This window comes from Taudactylus pleione, unplaced genomic scaffold (assembly GCF_031769625.1).
Source record: "Taudactylus pleione unplaced genomic scaffold, aTauple2 ptg000352l, whole genome shotgun sequence".
Classification (NCBI taxonomy): Eukaryota; Metazoa; Chordata; class Amphibia; order Anura; family Myobatrachidae; genus Taudactylus; species Taudactylus pleione.
The window spans coordinates 13,981,666-13,987,500 of record NW_028284753.1 but is presented as its reverse complement, the minus strand read 5'-3'; positions in this window follow the sequence as shown (position 1 = coordinate 13,987,500).

Genomic DNA, 5,835 nt, shown 5'->3' with positions numbered 1-5,835 from the left:
TACACACAGCACGATGGACAGATATATCTGCCATCAGCTGTTCAGCACAGCCGACGCGATATGTCTGGGAACTACGTCATTCACAGACATATCGCTGGTACACACTTGTAGACGGGCATACGATATATTAGCCAATCAATTGATCGGCCAATATATCTGCCAGTGTGTTCTCTGCATTAGTGTGTCACCAGAGTGATTAATATTGACTTTCCAAAGTCATGCCTTAGTAGTACAATGTCTGCATTGTCTGACCCCTCAATGTAGCTGACAAGTTGTGTATATGGAAATGCAAATCAAACATTCAGTGACCTCTTATCCTATACTTTGCCCCTGCTGTTTGTGAGCAGTGGTCAGTTATCTATTAGATGGGATAAATGGAATTTTGCTCAGGCCATTCTACTAATAAGGAAATTCAGTGTATTTTATGCTTTGGAATAAAAATATTTATGCTTAAAAAAAATATATATATATATATTGGTTTCTGACATGTCATTTTCTATAGCAAAAACCGGACTATGTTTAAGTAAGATGGCCAGGGAATGTGTCATAGAAAAGAAAATATACTTGAATAAAACGTTATGCTAGCTACATTGGTTATATATCATCTATACCCCCTGGCATTTTATCACATTTTTTGACATCATTGATCAAAATGCCTTTATTTGGGAGTTCGTACTATTGATAAATGTCATACTTTCCATTTCGATCTCCCCTCCGGAAGACCAAAAAACGAAGCAAGGCAATGTGATTCGCCTCACTGCCACCCATGATGTGATGTAAAGACAGAGATGCATGAACTATACTGACTGTTTGGGTATATGTATACGTTATTGTGATAGAAACTGAACAATAAGGCTGCTTTCACTTCCCTATTCACACCTGGCTGCAATACAAACTTAAGCGTCTTAAAGTGATATTAACGAAGTAATGAATGAGTAATTAAGAATGTAATAAGCAATACAATAGCTATTTACCTTTAAGGAGACCTCCAAAGATTTATTTAAAAACTGATCAATTGTATAGATTCACTGGAATTAGACAGGTTGAATATACACCTTCATTTGAATAATGACTAACATATTTTTTAAACACAGAAATCTGAACAGATTCCATTCCCTTGCCTTTTCTGTTGGACAGGTTGTAGTCGAATCTGTTATATTGGGATGTAGTTGTTATTTTCGACAATAATAATGTCGGCAATGAGAACGAGGACACTGTTAGGTCAAATACAGCATTCCAACATGCCAATAATGCGATTAAAGCATTTTATCACTGTAAAATGTAGAACTTCAAACATGATGCTTTACCATTACGCTTGAAGTTCTAAAGCCGACACACTTAAAATTGCATTATTAGTATGTCAGCATGCTGTGTTTGACCTATCAGTGTTCCTGTTCTCATTGTCATTATTATTGTCAAAAACAAATATAATGAACCAGTTATATTTAATCAATTTAGAATGCGAGTCAGTACAATTGCCTTTTTCATTGTCTTACCTCAAAAAGGATAAAACTTGCCCTTTTTTTCTCTTGTATAGTTTGAAACACATTATCTAGACAGCATTCTAGGATTAAACGTTCTATAAACGTTTCAATATATTGGATAAAATATTACTTATTTTGACCAATATTTACATAATAGCAATACCAGAACAGAGAGATGTATTATGGTGTCCAGTGAACATTGCTAGCAGCAGGCTTACTGACAAATGCTGTCAGGAGTGGCAAAAATATTTTTTGATCCAGCTATTGAATTATAATAAATGGGTTTGTGCACATGGAAACACAATAACCACATAATTCGTAATCTAAAGATATCCTATTCAAAATCTTTAGCATACATTTTATTTCCCCTCCTTGGCAGTACTATAAATGGCTGACCTCCATACTAAGTTAGGTAGAAAAAAAGTATATTAAATACACAGCCGCAGATGGTATTATATTGCAGCCCCTCCTATTACCTCAGGTCTTTTCCTGTCTCTAAACTAGGAAGGTCGGTTAAAACTTATTTGTAGGTAAGGGAGGGGTGTCAGGCTGCGGGAAAGATGGGTTAGGGTACTTAACTGCAGGCATCGGGGTTCTGACTGGCGCTATGTCACTGTCGGAATTATGAACCCAACCCTTTGTAATAATAGTAATTCCCAGACTAGAGAATTAATTCATTCTCCAGAACAATGTATAGAACAGGCCTGGCCAACCTGTGGCTCTCCAGCTGTTGTGAAACTACAAGTTCCAGCATGCCCTGCAACAGTTTTAGCATACCCTAATAGCAAAACTGTAGCAAGGCATGGTGGGACTTGTAGTTTCACAACAGCTGGAGAGCCACAGGTTGGCCAGGCCTGGTATAGGACTTACTGCTAGGAGGAAGGAAGCCTTGTCAATAACAAAGATATTAATGTTAGATCTGGCGTTAAGAGCAAGAGCTCTTGCAAGTCTGTAAGTATGGGATAGATATTTTTATTCAGAAATGGATTTTTTAGGGATTTGGAGAAAAAAAAATAAGGCAACTTTGCTGAAAAACATATAAAACTATGGGAATGACTGACACAATTACATCGACATCCATCAGCACATTGATCTCTTGGGAAGTGAAGAGGCAAGGACAACGTCTTTGTGGCACCTAGGGTGGTTAAGGATTTAAGTCATAAGGAATGAAAATATGTCAGTCTGGGACTAGAATGCATGTATACATTTGCTGATACAGAGTTACTAGATGTAGCCATAGTCAGCACTTCTGCTATGAATGCCATTGCAGCTGCAATCTCTCATAGCTTTGCAATTGCGAATATAGGCTAATGAGCCACTTGTGGTCCAGTGCTAAGAGACGCCCACTGAAAGCATCTTACATCTGCCTCTCATGCACAAAACCGGAAACATCGAGCACAGAGTAGGCGGCCATCAGCCTTCTGAGTAATTGTAGCTGTCACAGACATAGCGGGTCTCCAGACACATAGAGGACTCCTGCCGAGACCAAGAACACTGACTATTTTTTGGCGCTCAAAAAGCAGTGTATAAACGGTCCGATTTGCCTGTGTTTTTTTAACCCCCCCCCCCTGCTTCCTCCCCCAAATGCTCACTACCTGTCACTCACTTTGCAAGTGAAACCTCTGCGTGAGTGTAATTGCATTTCAATCGCGAGTGCGGTTTACAGGCATGCGCAGAGGCAAACAATCGCTCAATCTGCGTAAATATCTGCATTCCATCCACATCTGAATCAGGACCTTGATTCTATGATACTAAAATCTTCTGTAATGAAGACTAACTGGAAATCACACATCACGTCAGCAATTCAGACATGCAAGTAGCTACAGACCAGGATGGTAATACATTAGGCAGAATATTCCTTCCACAGCCTTCTCAAGCCCTCAATATTAAGCGGCTTATTTAATAAAGTGTGATTTGTAACAATGATTATTGGCACAATTTAAAGCAACAATCTCATTTAAAACATTGTGGGTTTTGCCTTTAAGGAAACTGGTTATTTAAATCTTCAAGGACAAAGTAGCCCTAAGAACCAATTCAACTTTCATATTAATTAGTGGATTGTTTTACCATTTTTTTACCCAGAGCCTACAGATGGTAAAGAAAAGATGGATACAGTGAAAGCAATTACTGTACATTCATCAAGGACAGAAGGTTTTTGGAACACAATACAGCTATTTGTGATTCCAGCTGGATCCCGCAAAGATCCTCCCCCATCCAAACAAGCCATTTCCAGATGGATTACATAAATAGTCATTCAGGTGTACAAGAAAGATGGACAAAAAGTGCCGTGATACTAAGGGGTATATTTACTAAAGTGAGAGTTGGTAGAAGTGGAGATGTTGCCCATAGCAACCAATCAGATTCTACTTAACATTTAACTAGCACTTTCTAGAAGATAAAAGCTTGAATCTGATTGGTTGCTATGGGCAACATCTCCACTTCTAAAAACTCACACTTTAGTAAATTTACACCTAAGAGCCAACTCTACTTGAACGGAGTCAAATTCTTGTTCAAGGAGTGCTCAGGCCTCTGTGACAGAACTTTGCAAGGCAGTAGGATGGGCTTCTCTCTTTGCCTCCGATAGTAATTGTCAGTTGGATATCCTCTACTGACTCTTCATTTGCTAGAAAATCTCCACACAGCCACTTAAATACATGTTTGATTATACAACATATGTGGCTTTGTTTTTCTTTGTGGCTCTCCCTATTGTTGCTTGGGTACGTCACATTGTAAGGGCTATCATGGAGTATTGAAAACAATGAATTAAAATTACTGGTAATTTTCTTTTAAATACTCCATGGCCACCCAGGCTTCCCACCCATGTTAATCAGATTTTGTTACATTTTTGAGAGAGATGTCTGGGGGTTTGTTATTCACCTATCCCTATATATCTTAGATGGGAAGTATCCACCTTTAGGCCTGCCATGGAGTATGTTGAAGAAAAATAATTATTGGTAATTGTTTGCTGTTTTATATACACAATCGAGTCACATTATTATGACCACCGCTAATAGCCAGAGTAACAGCTGTGTGCAGCATGGGCAGCAGCTAGATGGGCTGGAAGTGACTCAATAAGATGCTGGTAAGATGGCACAGGTATCTGTAGCCATGCTGATTGCAGCGCATCCCACAACTGCTTGAGGGTGCGTGGTGGAGTATCCATAGAGCGAACACAATGATTGAGGTGGTCCCACAGATGCTCAATAGGGTTCAAGTCCGGGGAATTAGGGGGCCAGGATAGAACTTGGAAGTCTTGGTCGTGCTCGTACAACCACTGTCGGACATTTCTAGCTGCGTGACATGTTGCATTGTCTTGCTGGAAGATCCCGTCCACCTCAGAGAAGACAATCAGCATGTATGGGTGTACGTGCTCTGCAAGAATGGATTCATAATCAAATTGTTTGAGGGTGCCTTCCACATGGATGAGTGGGCCCAGAGAATGCCATGAAAACATTCCCCAGACCATAACGCTGCCACCACCAGCTTGTGTTCTTCCAGCAATAGTTGCAGGGCGTTTGTTCTCCGATGTTTCTCGCCTGCCACGTCAACGTCCATCTGTTCGATGAAGCTGAAAACGTGACTCATCTTAGAATGCAACCCTTCACCAATCAGTGGAGGTCCAATTCCGATACAGGTGTGAAAATTGAAGCCTCCACCGATGCACCTTCGTTAACATAGGTGCAGTGATCATCCACTTGCTTCGGAGTCCCATATGTAGCTGTCGTTTTAGACACGTGTCTGGTGGCCGCCAGGTTCATTTTGACAGTGAGCTGCTCCACTGTAGCGTTTTGGTCTGCCCTCACGCACCTTCGTAACCAATGTTCACCTTTTGCATCAATGGCACATGGTGCTCTGCAGTTTCCACATTGGTTATTCGCAATGATGCCATATGTCCAGTCACGATACACCTTCACCACTGCAGCATGTGAACAGTTCACAAACTGCGCTATTTCAGAATTACTGCCACCCTTGGCCCGAAAGCCAATAATCACCTTATTTTGCAACACATATAAATCCTTTTACCCATGACAGGAACAAATGATATGTGTGCAGACGGCCTATCGCACACCTTATATACCCACCAAGCCAGCACACGGCACGTGATGTACTTCATGGGTTATGCGCTGCCAACATCAATTGTGGGAGGTGGTCATAATAATGTGACTTGACTGTGTAATATGACAAATATATGGAATATTAATTACTTTCTGCTGTATATAAATAATAAAATCAAAGTTGGACTTTAATAACAATATACAGTACTCAGTTAATTTTTTTATACAAACTATTTTTTTAATAAAAATAAAAACTGCAAAGCAATTTTAGAAATTCGTTTTAATGCATACCACTA